This window comes from Osmia bicornis, chromosome 14, assembly GCF_907164935.1.
Source record: "Osmia bicornis bicornis chromosome 14, iOsmBic2.1, whole genome shotgun sequence".
NCBI lineage: Eukaryota > Metazoa > Arthropoda > Insecta > Hymenoptera > Megachilidae > Osmia > Osmia bicornis.
In genome coordinates, this window is record NC_060229.1 from 5,374,847 (window position 1) to 5,396,062 (window position 21,216).

The 21,216-nt window shown below is 39.4% G+C and overlaps 1 protein-coding gene across 8 annotated transcripts in view; it reads right to left on the reverse strand.

Annotated features, from left to right (window-relative positions):
- The window catches only part of LOC114875900 (putative polypeptide N-acetylgalactosaminyltransferase 9), a 183,463-nt gene that overhangs the window by 68,407 nt on the left and 93,840 nt on the right, over positions 1-21,216 (reverse strand). For all 8 annotated transcript variants that reach the window (XM_029186731.2, XM_029186728.2, XM_029186730.2 and 5 more), the window contains one exon: positions 6,984-7,050. The gene's annotated coding sequence lies outside the window, so the exon portion shown is untranslated. The remainder of the gene's footprint in view (positions 1-6,983; positions 7,051-21,216) is intronic.

The following is a 21,216-nucleotide window of genomic DNA, read 5'->3' on the forward strand; positions in this document are numbered from 1 at the left end:
ATGAATTGAATACTGATTTCACGTTAGATTATTTTAGTTAACAATTTCAAAATTTCACCCTGGATTTAAAATAATTTAATAACTGAAAGAAATTAAAGAAAATTTTAAAATAAAATTAAAAATACCTTCTGGCAGCTCGACTTATCAAATTCAACATTTCATCAAACGGAGCAGCGGAGCGTTTCAGACTCGAGGAGAAACGTTTATTTATCTGTCAGCTAAATTTTAAGCAGTTTGTGTGTAGAACGAGGTGAAAATTCAAAGTAAAATCAACGTGCGTGAGAAGTCACATGTTCCAGTGCCAGGTCAGAGGTCACGGGACCATTGTGAACCCGACGACAAGAAGTCTTTACGTGACTTGAGAACTTTAAGCTCGCCCGTCGACACGTTCCTCTCGTTTTCCTTCGATCCCGGAAATTCCACGTCTAATCGCGATCGTTTTGAAAGAAAGAACGTTCGATTGCTCTAACACGTTTTCCACGTGTTCGCGTAGCGCGCCGGTAAAACGTGAGATAATTTTATTATTTCGAACTGTAGCCTTGGATTCTTTATATCTCGGACCCGCGAGTTTCAATAAAATGAAATTACTTGATAATTCGATAGCCGGGGATCCACCGAGGTTTTTGTATTCGTAATCAAACTTCGAACTTTTCGTTTCGATGGAAACTCGGTTGAACAATCTGAGTGCAATCGCGACGATACGATGCGGATAATCAAATTCTCGCCCGGGGGACAATTCGTGTCCTATTTTACTCTGTACCTAACACGAAGATCGCGGCAAGAGACGTTGTCTCTTGTAAGAGACAGCACCTCGATGTTAATGAATTTTCGTTAAATTAACACCAGCGTAGCGTGAATCGAGCGGTAAAGGAGCAGTGAAACGAGCCTTCGCGGATGCAATTCCGTCCCTCCCAAAGGTGCACCGCGTGCACTTATTGGCCTTCGTGCAATTAACGGCACCTACAACCATGATATGGGTCGATGATAATGACGACAGACGTTTATGTTCGTCGGGTTCTCAACTAAATCGATTCAAATTAATATTTGAATTACTATACAATTAATAAATTTGGTATATTATTTTTTATGATTTTTAACTTTGTTAAATTCCTACAATTTTGAAATAATTTCAAACAAAATAATTTACAATGAGAGGCAAAAGTGAGTAGACACTGTTCAAAATAGAATAGCTCGGTTAAAATTGGACTAAATTTCATCGAGATCAGTCAACGCATTTAAAAATTTTAATTACTTATAACTTTTAAATGCGTTAATCGATCTCGATGAAATTTTCAGCGTACACATAACTTATCTGAATTTACGAAAGACATATTTTAAATTTTCATTATAGACTCGTGTAAAAAAGTTGAAAAATTACCATTCACAATTTTTTTCACGATTTCAACAAATTGTAATTTTTTTAAGACGATAAAAATATATATTTTAGAGAATTAATTTTAATAGCTTCTCAAAAAACCTCAAGTTATTTAGTCGACTTTTAACCGAGGTATTCTATTTTGAACAGTGCCTACTCACTTTTACCTCTTACTGTAATTAAAAATATCAAATTAAAAAATTACCTTTGCAATGAAATTCAACAAACCTTTCAATCCATTTACACGAAATTCAGGTTCACTGTTGAAAAGAGAAAATCACACACCCTCTCTCTGTTTCATCCGGCAGCCAGCATTCAAGGAAATGGAGAAACACGACACTCAAAGGCTTTTCGCGGTATTTCTTTTCCATCAAGCCAGTAATTTTCCGCACGTGACGTTACGCGTCAAGATCTCATCGACGTTCAGCCATCGCGAAGCGAAATCGTATTCCACGAGAAGAATTTGATGACGGTGTCGATCGAGCCCCGATCCGTCGGAAAACACGGGAAAAATCGAATAAGAATCGGGCTCGCGACAGAACGTTGCGCATCGTTCGCTCAACGTCGAACGATTTTGATTACTCGCGAGACTATGGTCCCAAACGTGATTCGAACTCGCAATCGGATTCGCCGAATTTACGACACCTGTCCCGGCGTGTCGTCATTCGCAAATTTTCTTCGGGATCGAAGTAGATAGACGGTGAGCCGAGCAAACAAATTACAGAAATATTAGGAAAGGCAAATTTTCCAGAGACGAAGTTCACTTCAATTTCTAAATAATTTCTCTTAAATAGAGAGGATACGATGAATCTACCGAAGCATCCGCTCGAATTCATCAAAAGTGCACGCGCAATGCACCAGTTGCCGAATGCAACCCAACGAACGTTAAGCTGAGTCGAGTTCTAAACTGCACTCTAAGTCGGTCAAATATTCCGGGACGTTCTTGCACTCAGCTGGCTTTGCCCTGCACTCGACTTCGGTCACTTTGCGGAGCGGAAACTGCGCGCGAATTTCGTCGTCTCCGTGTGAACTCTTGCCCCGATGAAAATCGAATCCACTTGTTTAAACTATCTTGAATTTCTTATTCATGTGAAACTTAAATTCTACGTTTTAAAGCAACTGATGTGCTCATTTATTTTAGAAAAATCTATCAAACTTTTTTAATGAAAATTAATTTCCATTTGGAGCTTTTTTGGTCTTCTCCGGACCAGAAAAAAAAGATAGGATGTCGATTAAAATTTCATTCGTCTCGGTCAACCATTTCGACAAAAGCTTCCGGGAATATTTTCATTTGTTGGCTGATTACAATGACCTACGTCGGCTGAGAGCAAAGGACCTTTTTTAATCCCGAAGGATAATAGTCCGGACGAAGGTAGGGGGTGGAAAAATGGTGGAAGAGAAACAAGCTGAACGAGCAATATTCGTCTCGCTAGGAGTTACACCTCGCTGGTTACATTGTACTATTCTAGAGGGCTGCACTTTTCGCAGTAGTCTGCTGTTGGATATAGCAGACAGGAGCTATTTATGAAATGAAATAAAAAGGATGTCGCGCAAAAATATTTCTGCTTAAAAATTTATCCATTCTTAAATTCTACTTTCCCTTTGTACCTTTTTTGAACTGGAAATATCCTCCATACAATTTACGAAATTTTATAGTTCTACAATTTTAATACCAATTAGATTTGAATCCCTCCCACTATATCTTTCATCAATGAAATCCAAAATGATTCACTCAAAGCTGTATATAGCATAATAAAATCAGGAGTTTTTACCGCACTCAGCTTTGCATAATCATATTTATCATACGAAACGTTTCGCTAATAAGGCTTTTTCGTAGCTGATTAAAAGGCAATTTCCTTTAGAAATCTTTGCGAACGAATAAAAAGAAAAATTCTATAAATTAATGCCTTATTAATCGTCCAATTAATGGCTCCTCTCGGAAATAGACAACATCAACAATCTCGTTCTTTTTTAAATTTTTCCATCCATGAAAATTTCAAAATTCGTTTCGCACAAATTTCTCCTCTTTTGAATAATTCATACAACCGAACAATTATAGCCAGCAGCGATTCGATTCAATTTTCCGTTTAATTAGCTCGAACATCAATAGCCCAAAATCGGAATTTCCCAATACTTTTAATCGCCAGGTTTAATTAAACCTCTGATACCCAGCTCATTAATTGCGGCAGCTTCAAGATGTTACCGTAAAAAAGAAAAACGTGAAGCTCGCTCATGTCTTTTTAATATAATACCGATGGATCCAAAATTAATTTTGAATTTTAATAAATAGCCCTGGTAATTATTGGTCCATTAGCGTATGAAGTTTGAAATCTATGGTTGTGCGATTTCAAAGTTACACGGCGCTATAGATGGTTAATTTCACCAGAAAAAAAAGAAGAAAAAGTGGAATAAATGAAGTCTAGCCTGATCCATTTCCAACGATTCACGAATCACCCCTTCCCAGTTTTAAGAGAGCCCTCGGTAGCAGCAGCGGAGCGAGTAAAACGGAAGAGGCAATTAATTAATCCGGATGAAAGTATGTCGAAGAAGTTCCACCACGTTCCCGGTTCCCTGGCCCCCTGTTTCCTTCGCGAAACAATGGAGATTGCAAGTGTACCCTCGAGAGGAGGCAAGAGGTGGTGGGAATATCTCGACGATTCTCGGTAACGAAGCACACCGGCAGCAACGGCAGTCCTGTTGGCCGTCCTCGGATGCGCTGGATTTGCATAAAGTTCGAAAACTTTTCGAATAAACACGAGATACCAGCCGCTCGAAGCGGAGCGGACACAGTTCGCAGAACTTTTCCATTTCCGCTTGGCCGCCGCTCCGCTCCGCGCGGCAAAGCTGCGCGCTTTTTCCATCGTCCAATGCTACACGAGGAAGCCCTCGAACTCGAATGACAGCTTACCAACCCTAATCAATTTATAGCAATTTTGAAGAATTAAAAAATTCCGAACAGGTGTAAATTAAAACTTTGATCTTTGCAAATTTAATTTCTCGTTAAAATGACCAATTTTCAAGGTGCGACCGTTAAAATGGCAATTTAATTCCGCTTTGCGCTGCTTTCAAGCGAATGGATAATAAGTAAACTTTTCTGCCTTGCCAGAGCCAGTGCAGATAGTGTGGTCATGCGTGCGTTTGACAGTAATCCCGCTCTGGGAAACACGGTTCATTTGGTCGAGAAGCCGACCGTTCGGTGGTTCGTTAAAATCACGCCATCTATTTTTATTTAATCGTGGAACAAATTTAATAAACCAAGCAAAGAATTTATCGGAGAGAAAGGATTTCGATCGACTCAAATCCAAAAAATAACGAACAAGCCACGTTCAGGTTGTAATCCTGAGTCCATTTTACAACTCTTCACCAGGTACTTATTTTCCTGAGGTTACAAGGAGCTTTATTTTATACAAAATATACTTCGTGTGTGTTTACACGTGTTCAGAACGAGAGACTGAGAAACGTCCAGGCTATTATTTGATGTTCTAATGAAATGTACGCTCGGACAATTTAATTAACTCTCGCCCTTTAATGAAGAAAGATGGCGCGCGTGCGAATTATACGTTTAACCTCGTCCACCGGCACGTTTCTGATATTTTTCGTGGTCTTCCCCGTCGCAAAACACGGCTTCGCGAAAATGCAACCGCAACTGTCCTCGTTGAAACTTTTTTACGCTTGAAATACGAGCCACATTCGTAGCAGAAGAATAATTACCACAAATTAGCCCTGCACGTTGCCGCTAGTATATTGAAGCTGCAAAGAGAATCTTCGCAAATTTGCAAAAAAATTTTAAATGCATCGAACAGTAATAATTTGAATTTCTCCATAATTTGGTGCGACATGAACTCGATGCGACACGATAATTCTGCTTTGAAGTATTCAAGTCACAATAGTGATTCAATGAAGGAAACGTTCGACTGGTGCATCGTCAATTGCGAGCGCATTGCACACAGGCACACAAGTTAGCAAACGTCCCACAGGGAATAACACGTGTTGCCTGTAAACACTAATACTCTATGGTGGGCGTATCGTGTACGTATCTCTCGAAACACACGGGTGATCGGAGGCTATCAAAGTGCACACACGAATACAGACGATTGCCGATGCACCCAACAACTTTATGCAAATCCATGTGACAAAAGCTGACGGTGCAACCTGCATCTTAAAATTGCAATTGCAATTGCACTTCGTTTATTCAAATGAGACTCTCTTCAATACATTGACACACTGAAAATTACGACTAATTTCAACTTGCTGCAAACTTACAGGGGGGTTAAACATTATTTCCTCAGCAAGTAATTAGCCACCGCATAAAATAAAGTAATTATGCAACACAACTAATATAAAAGCGAGCGTCTGGAAGTAAAAAAAAACTATGGCAAATAGAAGTGAAAAGTAGAAGGTGGACCGTTTCAAAAGCAGGTAATTAAATCGAGCTCATTAAAGGAAAGCGAACGTCACGGAGGACGGTAAACCTCGTTCGTTTCGCACGCGGACCAACCGATGAAAAATTAATGATCCAACCGTGGCAAATCGAGGAGACAGTTCGGGCGAGGCTGCAGAAATGGAAAACCGAGGGGATGTTCGACCGAAAACGAGGGGAAAAAAGTGTGTGGAAATTAATTAATTAACGTGAAAGCGGAATATGGAGACGAAGAAATTTCTCCGCAAGGAAGAAGATAAATTAATGAGAAAAAGAAGAACCAAAATGAAAAATGGGATATATACAATTCCGCTTTTCCAGCATTAAAATGAAAAATAATAAATTGATTTTACACGATCTGCAGATACTCTACATCCGCAGAACAAAAGACTCCCATTAACACTAAACTAACGCGACTCCCTCCAGCCAGCCTATTTCCTAGTCGTCAGAAATTTCCTATCGAACCTGCATTTACACCTTCAATCAGAGGGATCCTTTAATACCTCACAGTCGGTGAAGAAAAACCGTCGGCCCGATTTCGTCGATGAAGTCCCCGGCCACGATTCTCTCCCTTTTGTTCCCGATTGAATGGTACGCTCGATATCAGTTGAAACGTTACAGAGGAAGTGACTCTCTCTCTCCATCGGCTCGACCAACAGAAAATTTTTAATGAAAATCAGAGCCAGATGAAAAAGGAAGAAGGGTGAACTAACGGAAGAGAGTAATGGTGAATTCGTGGAGAAAAGAAAAGTGGCGTAAAGAGGGGGTGGGATGACGGTTCGGGGGCGGTAGAGAAAGCGAGCCAGGGTAATCTCTGACATCTTGTTACAGCTCGGCATAAGAAAGAAGCAAGAGGGGTCTCGCCGAGACCTCTTCGTAGCCGCGTTCAATTAAAGCGTCACCTCGCGGTGGAAACTTTTATATGAATGGTTTTCATTACGTCGCGGACTTATTAAAGCCGTCTTCGCGCTAGCATTAATATCCCTCGTCCAGACGAGTTTTGTTATCAGACCCATTCAGTTTCCCGGCCTTTTTCAACGGTTTACGCGATACGGATGAATGCTAATGTTAAAAGGGGGTTACGGTGGTAACCCGGTTACAAGGGAATTAACGGACGATTTGTTTGCACCGAGACTTTTACCGGAAGCGACGAGAGATTTGAGAATTAAAAGTATTGGAAACACTCACCAATTACTGCTTCCCAAAATCCATCTGAAGGGTTGACTATTACGAAGAAATTATTGTCCAGATAATTCTGAAACAAAAAAAAAATAGTATCCTGTTAGATAAATTAATAATTAGATAAATTCTGTAAATAAATTGTATCTACAGAATAAAACTAAAATAAATATGACAATTTTTTTTTCTCACGATAATAAATCACAGAGAAGAAACGAGTGTCTGTAACAGACGATAGATATCAGAAAAACTCAGGTGAGATTGGAAAATAAAACATTCTTATCTACGATGGAGACATAAAACGTCATGCTCTATTTCGTTCTTAAGATTTAAACGGCCATAAACTATGATAGATAAAATATATCCCGGTGCAACCAGCATACGGAATACGCAGCAATGTCCTGTGATCTTACATTTGCAAGCGTGCAAGCAGTTAATCTTGAGTGACGATCACTCACGTGTCTCACGAATGCCTTACTATTATACTTCTCTTTCCTTATAATTTCAGCCATTCCATGCATGAAGAACGAAGTAAATGTAACTTCAAAACTGTACATTTTATTTTCCGAGCGATCTGACGTTAATTTAACCAACTTAAATTAAAATTATTAATAAGAAGTTATAAACGACTTTGCTTGATAAATAATAAAAACTTAATATTAATTTTTAACTGCATAAATCTTGCACCATCGTAAAAGAAGCTTTGACTCGACCGAAGGTGAACAATGGTGGTTATTCGCCCTGAAAGAAGGCCTTTGAATACAACTTAAGGATATTAAACGTTGGTGGTAATGAAAACCCGAAAGCCGGAAAGTAATAACAACAAAAAGCAAAAAACAGAAGCGACGTGGCGAGACGCATCGAAATTATGCTTGCACGACAAGCGGAAGCGATTCTACCAACCGTGGCCTTCTTGATTTCCTGCAACATCCTTTTTCCCCTTTTCTACTTGTGCGTAATGAAAAATTGCGACTACGTTCCATCCCTTAAGTAAGCTCGACGAAGTAACTGCACTTTCGCACGGTCTCGTATAAAATGTAGCCGCTTATAATTTCACGCTGGTGAAGAAGCTCGAAAATAACAATTTGCTACGAGAATCGGCGCATCCGAGCGAGTCTTCGACCATTCGGATATGAATATCCTGTTTACGACCCGGATGTTATTATGTTGCTTTCTGGATGAAATTAAATTAATTTCTCTATGGCAATAATTGCGAGCGCGATAATAAGCTTTTCTATTCTCAATCGAGTAAAAAATAGCTGATCAAAAAAGTGTCACCATTGTTTCATTGTTCCCTCCTCTTTCAACTCTGACACACCGCAATTGTCTCTCTCTTGTCCGCGTGTTTCAAAGCGGATTCGCCGAGCACAGGGCACTACCAAAAGTGATCCTAGCAATTTGTCGCATTCATCGTTGCAAATCAAACCGATTAAGAGTTGGCCATGGAGGCCGGATGGCTCGACCTATCAAATTGCTTTCACGCTGACCGTGCGAAGTCCTGTTTTTTCTCCAGTTGACAGAAACGATCGGCAGAGATTTTGGCAAAAAAAGTGGCGGATATTTGAATTTCTTTCCTCTTGAAAGGAGACCGCAAGCGGGGGAGAATCCGATCGACCATGGAAAATCCTCTTTTTCAGCTCCTTCCGAATGATTTCACTAATGCTATTTGGGAAATCATGGATGTTTCCCGATTTATTGCTTCGCGACGTGTAATTCGTGCTGTTTTCGAGAGGAATGCAATTATTTTTATCCATAATTTTTTAACGAGGAGAATTACCCAAGTGTTACGCTCACTTATTAATGAAATTTTGCCACCTTGTGGAGCTCGTCGAGTTGAACACGCCTATTCCTCATTTTGGGGGCGGACGGCTAATTGTTTAAAAAATATTAACAATTAAAATTAGTTACTGTATGACAAACTCGCGGTTAAACACATGACTCGTAACCCAAAGGTCCTCGGTTCAAATCCTTGGTTCCCAACATTTTTTTTTATTTTTAATGATAATTTGTCTCTTTTTGAATTATAAAGCTGTGCTATAATTAGTGCATTTATTAATAAATAATTACATACGCTACAATTTTTATAGAATTTCAAATTTTCATTAATGAGTGTAACACTTGGGTAGTTCCCCTCGTAAGTATCACGGGTGTTTTTATTTCTGGTTTTATAAATATCCCCCGATTATTTCTATATATAAAATGTTCTGTATCATTTCCTACGAAATTCTAATTTCCTTGCAATATAGTAATACACGACGGGAACGGATTGGTAAACAGCTGGAACGTTGAAAGAGCAAACGAACGGATCTCTTAATCAAACTCGAACGTAAATTGCCCGCTCTTTACGCGTATTTCCAGCTGCATTATTAACGTTCCACGGGTTGTATGGTTGTTTGCACGCAAAAAAGCCGATTCGTTTGATACCTATCCACTGTAATTTCCGTACAAGTAGCCGTTTCGAACCGCAATCCTCTGCGTTGTTTATCGCCATTCTAAATTGAAAATCGGCGAATTAAATTCGATCGCAAACCAACGAACATCCTGTTCGAACGATCCTTTCAAAAATACCTATTTCCACGAATTTACATTCCATTGTACACGCGTTTGAATTACAGAAATGGCTTTTAATTGCGGTTTGATCGGTGAAACGAGAAAAATAAATTGTATCAATTTCCCATTGAGAAACAAAATACATATTTTCAGTCTGAAGAATTCGTGCAATCAATGAATTTTATTTAAAATTCTCTGCAAGAAAAGTGTTTTTGACTTTAATTATGATTACGTAGAAAATATAAGGATAAAGTTTAATCCTTTAACCCTTTAACTGCGGGTGTGGTTTATAAACCACATACTAAAATTATAACCAGCGGTGGGTGTGGTATATAAACAAAACGTTAATTTTTGCTAATATCAAATGGCGGCTGTGCCATATATACCACTAAAATAAAAATAAAATAAATATAACATAAAATATCACTTCAGTAATATAATTTAAAATTAGATCGATCGGCTGTGCTAAAAGTAGCCGCAGTTAAAGGGTTATGTAGGAACCTATGAAGGTTAATAAAGCACCGATACATCTCGCCAAAAGTGGAAACGATCTTTTATCCCTGAGGATATACGCGATTCTACTAGAACACGACAGATTCGGTTTATCGTCGATCTTCCTCTCTCGTGACTCGAATCTGCGTTTACACGGTTAACCCATTAGGTTAATCCCGCTTGTAAATCCAGCCGGAGACCCAAGGCAACTGCATTTTTTGGCCGGCAAACGGTTTTGCCTGCTGTGACCATTCATCTCCATCGAATAGTCAAAATATTTTATGGTGGACGTTCCAGAGGAAAGGAATTTCGAGAATTCAATTGAAATTTCTTTTAAAGATAAATAGAAGTTCGAATAAATAAAACGATATAACGAGAGAAGTTTCGTTTGAATTTCTGGGACAAAATCTCCAACCTTTGTAACGAATTAACAACCCAAAGAAGGACATAATGAGAGTCGTGGGTAACGAGGTAGAAGAAAAACAAACGCAACAAGTTCACCTTTAACAAGAAAATTGAAGTATCAAACGCCTTCTAAATTGGTTCAAAAGGAACGCGATCGAGTTTCGTTTGAAGTCGCTTTCATGCAAACTAAAAATTTAAAAGTAATTGCATGACACAGAGAGGGCTTTGGCGAAAGCTTAAATTCCCATCTTTGTTCCGATGAAGAGAAACTCTTTAAGCGCTTACAGTACCGCTTAAAAAGCTGCCTTTGAACGTGCTACACTTTGCATCCTAAGAATTGCAAGCCAAACTGTACTAAAGACTGCATAATGAGCTACCTCTTTTGTTCCTTCCGCCTGATCATTTGTTTAAAAACAAACATAATTAATTAGATTCTAAGCTTCGAATTGATGTTCTACTCTGTGATCATTTCATGTCATCATTTCAAATACTAATTTTAATTTTATTTTTTTAACTTCGATCAACATTACGTGAAATTCTAATTCAAATCAGATTTTCAAGCGAATCCTAAGACAGTCGTCTGTTTAAGGGAAAAATAGACGTACAAGGATGAAAGAGAAGGCGAATATCAACCCTTATCGTGGCGACGCTATACACGAAGAGAAATACAAGGCGGTCGGCGAAATAGCTCGAATACGAATACGCTTGCGAGCATTCGCCATAAGCAGCCAAGATGCAAGCTTGGTGCTTGAAACTTAATCCTCCGCGACGTCGTAAGATAACGGCGCTCGGCGCCGCATAAACTTCATTGTCTTCGAGGTAAGCGGCCGTTACAACGTCGTCTCGTTACATAGGACCCGTATACTCATTGTTTCTGAGCGTTTGTGACATTTGTATGATGATGTCGTCCCGTTAATTCTCGGGCAAAACCCTTTTTTGGCTCGTGCTCCAATGATACCGTTCTAGCTTTGCGCTACGAGTGGCAATCTAATTTTAACCCTTTCGTTAGTAACAGCCATTTCCAGTCAGACAAGTGGCAAAAAATTTTTTTGGGCCATTCGTTGAAATTTTGACCCACTAAACACAATGGCGCAAGAATTTTTTCGATAACTCTTACCGTTTGGCATGAACAAAAGTGACAGAAAGTCTAAATGCCTATAGTTTTAGAAATTAGTAATTAAAAAGTCTATAGCCCCCTTATCAAGATTTTCTATCTTAGAAACGGGTTGACGAGTAAATGCAAAATTTTATATTTTGAAATATAACAAATGGCAATTAAGTCAGCTTTAAAATATATCTAATTGCAAAAATATTTGACAACCCTTTCGAAAGCCTTATGGAAGAGAATTATTTGATTTGTATTTAGGTTGAGTTACGTTCGCAGGAAGAAATGGTAGGAAATCTTGGAAGGATCTCCGTGGATTGTGGGAAAATGAAGAACAGGAGGAGCAGCCAGGGAAAAGACGGATGATCCAGTGGAATAAGGCAACCAAAGTTAGCCCCGACCCAAGGGTAGAATTTGCATCGACGATCTCGCTCGTTGTTCTTTCGTCGTCGCTGAACTTAATTCGTTTTATTTCCAGAGATGCTTTTCGCTCGGAATGCCGACCAACTTCTGGAGAAAGTTTCTAATCGCTGTTATCCCGACGAGAACAACTTATTTTCCACTCGCTGCTATAAAGAGCCAGATAACGAGAAAATTCGAAATTGCGAGAAAACAGCGTGTTTGAAGAGAAAAATAAAGTTTCAAACACTGATAAACCTTTTCACTGTTAGTAATACTTGAAATAAGATAATGATTATGGAAATATTTGTAGTTTCTTATTTTACCTGTACGATGATTAAATATTGATTGAAACATACCCTAATTTTAATCTTAATTATCTCCCTGCATATATCAATCATTCAATCAGACGGAACTGATAAAACACCCAATTCTATTATTATAACAAAAATTATTTAGAGAAAGGAAATTCATTTGAATCGATGGTCCGTGGAAAATTTATCGCGATAGTAAATGAAAATGTATACCAACAGCAGCGCCATGCGACGCTGATATAAAATTTTTATTATTTTCGATTTTAATCGGTCGCTCCTGAATCGAATTAACAAACCGTGCGCGGGTTATCGGAAATTTTACGCTCGCATCAAAACACCAGAGCAATAAATTGACAGACTATTCCCATGGTTTTATGGGTCCCGTAAATGCGAAGGAAAAGAGAAACAGAAATTGTTGCTCGATGTTTGTCGTAAAAAAGGAATCGTATTTATTCGATAACTTCTATACTTGCAAGATAAAATAATAAATTTTGCAAATTTATAGGAAAAGTCATTGAAACTAGGATCAATTTTTTGAAAACTAATTAAATACCCGAAGGCAAAGACAGATTGAATACGGGTCGATGGAAAATTTCATCGCAAATTAAACGAGTCAGACTACCGACTAGGAAAAGAATCGCGTTTGCTAGCTGAACAACAAGAACAGCAATTGGAACGCCGGCGGGGTGGGTTAGAGGGGTAGTTTTTCCAGGTAGAAAAATGGTGGACAACGAAACGGGCAATTTTTCTCTGCGGATCGAGCCGTCGGAGCAGCGCGTCGAACATTTGCAAACACGTCGATTCGACGTTCAAACGTTTCACTTCCGGGTTCAGGAGTTATGAATTTTTGCACGGACTGCAACGAAAATCGTTTCGACGCTCGCAAAATGAAACTAGAAACGCTTGGCCCGCGTGAAACGGTCGCCTCGACCTTCGCCGAGCCGAGATTCAGGATTTTTATCCTTTTTCTATGGTGGTTATTTCGATCGTGTGAAAATCTCAACAAAACTAAGAAAATATGCTTTTATCAAAATATTCAACGATTAGATTCTTTTTCTTTTCTTTTTTATTTTATCTACGTTAAATTTATACAGACGGTTCTCGTATTCGATACTACTATGCTTCGTCTCGTTTCATGGCAGAGTAGTTATGGAAAAAGCGGGACAAGAAATGGCTCGTCATCCGTGCAACGAGATTGCCGATGAAACGCAATATCGTTACGTCCCAACGGTGACGTTTATCGTAACGGAATGTAAACGCACGATCGCCCGGATAAATGCATTTGTTCGCGCATCGAACGATTTTTATCGCACGCTCGTCGTTTCCGTGACGAGCCAACGGATTAGAATCGAAATGCGACGATGAGCGGGTGAGTGGCTCGTTTCGACGGAAAAGTCGATTTCGAATGCGCCGAGGTGAAACGGGGAGGGTTGATTGTTCGCGAATCTACTGGGAATCCTTGCGATATGCGCCATTTACAACAGGCGATACAATGTGTATAACATATTGCACACTTGAACTCTGAAGATTAACCCATTAACTGCTAAATTTTTATTTTTGATATTTTTATTTAACATTTTATTTAATATAATCCTATTGCAAGTGATAAAAAAATATATATATATATTCAAATCCCCGTTTGGGGATCGTGGTAGCAAATGGGTTAATATGGAAAGTGATTCTAATTTATGGATCATTAGAAATCTTTAATTTAAAATTTTATGCATTGAGAAATATAAGCAGTGACTGTAACTAAATATTGGGAATAGTATGCCACGAAATGAAACTTTATGCAGCTGAACAAAACATTAAATGGATGCACTGCTCGCATGTAAACGATTATACGTGAACAGTGCTTAATTTATCAAAGTATGAACGCGCCAATTTGACCAATTAGAGAAATTGTTACGTAAACTTTGTACACCGATAGCATCACATACAAATTTCATTAGATCTAATACTCACGTAATGATACAAACTCCATATCATATCGCATTCTACTAATTAAGTTTCAAAAAATTAATTTTATCACTAATCAATCTGAAGAGGATTGAACAAAGTGGATCGAAAAATTTAATTTTCCACCATCTCGATTAATGATAAAAGTAGATAAATATCTTGAGAAAAAGAAATAGAATTTATTAGTAGATTAATCAGAATTGGAAAAAACCTTCAATTCTTCGAAAAATTAAATTCTAAATAAGCACAGGAGATTAATCAACGTGTGCATTAAAGGATCCGATGCTAAATTCGACATCAATTTTAAGCGAAGCGAAGGGCGGAAGGTTCGTGATCCGTTCTGACATCGATAACACCGCGTGATCCCTTCCACGAAGGGCCGCGATAAAATCAAAGCGAAATCTCATGAAAATCATGGTTCTAAGGAAAGCCACGCACATCCTGGATGCTTCAGGATCGCGTTTCTGTGCCTCGTTCGAGTGGAAGAATCTACTAGGCTTTTTGCTTCGATGGCCCCTTTCGGCTGAGCTGGGAAAAGCAATCATCTTCTAGATTTTACGACACGAATATAAAGTTTTGATTTTTAATCTCAATCTAATCTCATTTCTAATCAAATCTTCAGTTTACGAAGAAAAGATGTCATAATTAAAATTGCTCGAGATTATGAAATTTTGCTGATATTTTAATTTGATCCAAGTTTAGGAAATCAGCCTATTTAAAGACACAACGCCGTAAGTTCTCAGATTATTCGAAATCTGTGAGCAGAAGGAGGAAGAATTCGACGCGAGAACAGGTCGTCGAGTGTGACTCGACGGATTTATCGGGTGAAATGCAAATTGAATAGTAGTTAACGAGAGCAAATCGCCTCTTCCTCCTCTTACGACGAGCTTCTTTCTTTCTCTCCTGCGATAGCCGCCGTTTTCACCTCGCCACCCCGATAATTTGCACATAAATTCACGACAAATTGAAATAAAAACTGGGTCGATCGGGATGCAATTTACCCGGGATCTACTCGTCGTTGCGACAAAAAAAAAAAGAGAGAAGAAGAGAGGACCGAGCGGGTGGGTGAAATTGTTTAGTGGCTGGGAAAGCAATCACGGACCCCTCGGGTAATTCCCTTTTCTCGTATTAATTACGAACTTCAGACGTTTCCTCGATCAGATAAACTGCTGCGACGTCCGATAATTGTTGGCGGAATACGTGGAAACGATTTTTTCCTTTTTCTCTTTCTCATTCCAACCCCTTGCCAACGGCCGTCGATCGCTTTCAACGTTGTTCCATTGACGGTGCAATGGGGTAGAGAAGAACATCCCCTGAGATCTTTAAACTGATTTCGTTAATTAATTATAGCTACCTCTTCAATATTTTCTTTTTAATCAACAAAATTGGTAATTTATTACGAGAAACTTCTCGCTAAACAGATTCTATACTAACAGATTAATTATTTGAAGAATTTTATAAAACCATACAAAATATAGGGTTTGCAGCAAACTAAAACACTTTTTTTACAAAACTCGGATGCAATATGAAAAGAAAAAAAATTGTTTCCTGATAAAACCTGATTGGCGAAGCTGCCGCTTTGTCCCAGTGAAAACGAGCTGCGAAAAAGGAACTTCGTTATCGCTTTGATGCGGTGTTTCGTGTTAACTGTGCCCCGTTACCCTAGCCCGGAGCTGTGCACGAAAAGTGGAGACCGAGAAAATCGAATGGAAAGCGCCGGATGCAATTTCTACGAGGTCTCGATCGTCGTGCTGAATCACGAGCAAAAAGCTCCGGGTGCCTGGCCGTCATCGATATCGCGACGATTTATGGCGTCGAAGGATCTACCGGGAAGGATGATCCTTCGGCTTTCACTGAACCACCGACGAAAAGCCGGAAATCGTGACGCGGTGATCTGCTTCGTCGCGAATTAACGACTTCATCAAGGAAAACTTGTGTCTTCGTCTATTAAGTTGAGGAAGCACTTTCTTTTTATTTTTAAAAGATTTCAAATTTCTGAACATCGCAAAATTTTCAATAAAAATGGGACTAGATAAATGCACTTTGAGCACCAGTTATTCTACACGATTTTTCAATATGGAGGTTGAATGAAATGTTGGATATCGTCATAGACTAAGCAAATATTTTTACTCTTTCGGTTAAGATAAGGAAATCTTAAATTCTGTCTCTAACTGCACTATCTTCTATATACAATTATGCATACGACCCTTGAATTCCTTACTCACCATTCTAGAATCATACGCTTGACCCTTCGAACCTCAGTAATATCTAAGAATTTCTATTGATCCTAATCCTCATTCCCACCACTTTCAAAATCAGACTTTTAAAAACAGTACCAGAACACTTTTCCTGTAGAATCAGAAGTAGATTGTATAATCATGTAAAGAATCACTAGCAGTAGGAAATTACTTTAAGTGTCTAATGTAAGAACAAAATATTTATTAAACATCGGAATCTAACAGAAATCCTTACTGAATCGTAAACACTTTAAGACTTTGAAAAAATAGAAACCTCTACAACTCGAAGACATTTCGAACATTATTGTATTTCAACTAGACAAAACAGCTTGCAATTGTTCCCGTAGAACAGCGATAGAATGTGAACAGAGGAAATCAAAACTTTCGGTTTCCAAGGCAAGGTGAATTTAACAACATGGATTAATTTGTTAAAAAATGAATGGTTTGAATAAGCATCGTTAATAATTTATAAACAACAGGAAGGCTAATTACGAAATATTTGTAAATCTCATTTTAATGAGAGAAGAATTTTAATTACATTATTTACAAATACCTCGCAGATATTATACATGAAATTACTGAAACGAGGTGTTTAATTAGAAGACCGTGTTTTATCTCAATAATACAGAATGCAAGTGTGATAACGAAAGTCCATAAATGCTTTCCTTTGGAATCTTTAAAGAAGATTATTCCAAGTGCTAAGCAACTTTTGCTTTCTCTTCCTGATATAAAGAAACTCCTTATCTGCGAATACTTCTGTGAAATAATGCAAACGTTTATATATAAATAATCGGATCTTCTGAGTAAACTTGAACAGTCTTTGCTGAAGAAAATGAATGCTATTATTAATACAATTTACCGTCACCTTATGCTCTGCTTGAATTTTTAAATAACCTTAACAGTAAATTACTTCATTAAACAAAAAGTTTCAACAGCAAAGAAAAACATTTACATTTCGCCTCATGGAGCCGTGAAAAATCTCCGTCCAAATATACCAGTTTCATCAGTCATTCAGAAGACTCATTGTTAGCGGGAACGTGACACGGCGTCACCAGCCCACTGAACCACACTTCACTCTTCATTAACATCCATCAAGCCTCACCTTACTCGCCAAGGCTGGCAAACAAACGACCAAAATATTCATCTTTCATCGAGGACGAGCTTTCACAACCGCGAATTACCATACTGTCCCACGCTGTCAGCTGAGCGTCGTGACCACTCGACAAAGAGCACTGTCCTAAGGTGTGTAACCAGGCGAAAAGTAAGCTTTCCGAAGAGGGACGAAGATGGAAGAGGATCTCGAGCCGTCGAGGAACTTTATCAAACTATTACCGCATGAAACTCGTTAAATACCCAGGGGGCAAGCATCCGTTGCTTAGACGTTGCGGTCCGACCGTCTAATTTCAGTCGACGGACGACATGTTTGCGTGACACCGCTGGCATCTTCACGCTTCACATGTCGAAGGTATGCCACGAGAATTCATGGATCGAAGGGAAACACGCGGATTCGTGCGTAAGCCTCAGGAATCGATACTGTACATACTGGCTTAACATCATTATCTATTGTGGGAGTTATGAGCAGAGCATGGCGCCACGGCGCTTGGGCCTTTCATTCCTGTGATGGCCGCAAGGTGTCGCGCGGGTAACTCCATCCTTTCTCGCAAGTGCTCCATCACGGGCAGTGTCGGTTTTAGCAATATTGGCGCCCATTCAGGGGCTCAAAATTTTTAAGAAAAAAAGACAAGGTAATAATATGAAACGATGAATCTGTAGTTAGATTGTAAAAATTGTTAAACTACATAGCAGCTTTACTAATCTAAACGGATATAAATGAATAAATATTAGGGACACCGGGCTGCGGCGCCCCCTACAGATCTAGTGCTCTGGGCAATTGCCCGACCGCCCCCCACCCTAAGGCCCTGATCACGGGCCTTGTCGGTGACAGAGGAGGCCACTCCCCTACTCCGTGGATCTTGCTACTCAATTTTCAATAACGAAATGTGGCTAAGTTACTGATCCTATCGAAAAATGTTACAGAACTTTTCACTTCGATTTTTCGTGATCTATCCAGCGGTGTCTTCAGGATATTTTTTAACACCCTGTATAAGATCTGGGAATATAGAACCTAGGCGTTTGGGGCAGGAACCGTCCATGTTAGCCCCTCTGACGAGTTCTAGTGGAATAGAACTATTGCTCAGAGGTAATACTGTTGCGTATCTCTCCTGCGTTTGCGCGCAAGGTGCGTCACGACACCATGCAAAATTTCAGAATAACAGTTTCATGGACACCTGGATATTTTGAGAGAAGTTCAGAATCCCATCAGTTGAATTTCAGTGTTGATGACACAAAGTCACTAAAGTTTGAAGGATTTTTATCCGTTCGCTTTCCGCTCGTTCGTCACCGCGATATCGCTGGTTAAACGACCCGCTGCTTCTTGAATCCTCGTGGAAAAAACGTGGACTTTTTTTCCCCAACACGTCAGACTCTCAGGATTATTGACGTTTGATTGATTATCGGAACCGTTGTCGACGCTGATTCTACTCGAAACGCTGAATCGAGTGGATTCGGAAAATTTGAGAGTTGAAACAAGTGATTGATGCTTCAGGAAAATTGGCGGGCGACGATGATGTTCCTGGATTCATTTTTCAGGAATTTCGAGGCTCTTTGAAAGGGATGAAACTTCGAGTGTCGAAGTCAAGTGTCATTAATTTAAAAATATTTTGAAAATTGCTGAACTCTGAATTTTATATTTAAATTTTGAGATGTACGTGTCTAACTATTGTTATAACAATTCACCGTAAACATTGTTCGTTTTTGTCTTTGATGTCGAGCCAAAGTTATGTAAGCTATGTAACGCAAGTACCTACCACCACGTTCGATAAGTTTATTAGTCCTTGCTGGAGGGTAAGATTGAAATTACTATCCTCTTGTGTAATAGACGATCTCTTTCAAGTCTCGCCTTGAAATTCGATACTAATCTCAACAAAACTGCTTCTCAGCTAACATTCTTCGTGAAACATGTGATCCCTCTAGAGTTCGTGTAATAGAGAATCTCTTAAACTTAATTTAAGGATAACATAATTTAAATGTTTCTAAAATATTATCAAAAATATTTTCCATTACACCTATAAAAATGGCACATCAACCCAAGAGCCTCTCAGAAACAGAATCTGAACCATAACGATGATCTAAAATCTAAGCTCATGGCTCTACCATCATCCCGAGTATCTCAAAACGCTATAAAGGCGCAAGCACGTTTTCATCGTGCCATTCGAGCGTTTTACAAGTGCCATACGGAGCTCGTAAAACTTATTTCATGACATTTGTCCACGACAGGGTGGCCGTGTTGCGAATAATTGCTTAATGAAAATTCAACGTCCCTTCACCCTTTGCAGGGCAAAAAAAAAGGTTTCCAGTGATGGTAAAACGTCGCATTTAAATTCCACATTTAGTCGCAATATCCCGGGACGAATGACGGTACAATAAGTGGCAGCAGATGGTGCCGCCTAATAAGCGGCGCGCCTTCGCACCCTTCATCACCGACCCCCAATTTAATTCGACCACCCCTACCCACGGTCGAAGGACGCGGCCTGCAGCTTCAATTAACAAATTCTTCCCGAGAAATCTCCACGACCCTAATTAAGGGACACAAACGAAGGACATTCGGTGGTAATTTCTGTAAAAATATTAATATTTTACATTCAACCGAGCTGCAAGATTTGAAATTCATTTTCAACCCCTTTATCTGGATGCTTCTCAGGGCTGAGAGAAATTTTGATAATAATCACTGAAATAATTAGATTTGATTTTTACAGAGAAAATTGTAGCTCGTATCGTGAGCTCTCTTTTAGGGTCTATCGCGATCTAACAGGTCACGGTAAGGAGAAGGGTTAAAGACAAGAATAAATGGGCGAGGAGCGAGCGTGTCGGGCATCGAACTCTCGACACAAACACGAGAAGGTATTACGTGGAAAGACGATCCAGCAGCATGCGAGGAGGTGTCTTTTAGAGATGTCGTGAGGGCACGCGAAATAGACTCTCTCGCGGGACTTAACGGTGCTCAAATTGCTCACGATCGTGCTAGCTAGACGGCTCTCTTTCTCTATCTTCTTCTACGACGTTATGAGTGATTTCGATCGCGTCTGCACGATCCTACATTTTATTTGATGGCTCTCTCTGCTGCTCTCCCACGGATCTGGACGATCTTCGCCAGTTTACTGGCACTGGGTCGTCCAGCAAACGAGAATGGAGGATATTTTGTAGGAGATTATTATTAGGATCGTTGGCGGATCGTTTGTAAATGGTTTCTGAAGATTGCTTTCCATTTGTAATCCTTTCAACTTATTTTTCAAAGGAAACCATTAGGAATTTTTTTCCTCGTCTAATTAGAAATATTCTAAAGATAGTTAGAAGGATTTTGGAAATGTCGTTTGCAGTGAACGTGTTAAATATTAAAAATACTCCAACCTTCCTTCAACCTCTCGTATCCTTAAATTACTTTCAACCCTTCGTCGTTCTCCTCTCATTCTTCATTTATCTTTTTCATCCCTGTTGGTCCTAGCTCGTGAGGAACGGTCCGTGAGATTGAGAGAGGGACTTTTTAACGACTTCAACGTACAACGTTCCTCTTCGAAGCGGGGAATGAAGAAGTAACCTCCTAGGTCCCATCCGAAAATCCAGGATAATGGGATCTCGTTGGTGGAACAACCTCCGCCACTGACACACGGTGTCTAGGTGTCTTCTAATCGCATAACCCTCGTCAATTGTGGCCTGCCTTCGTT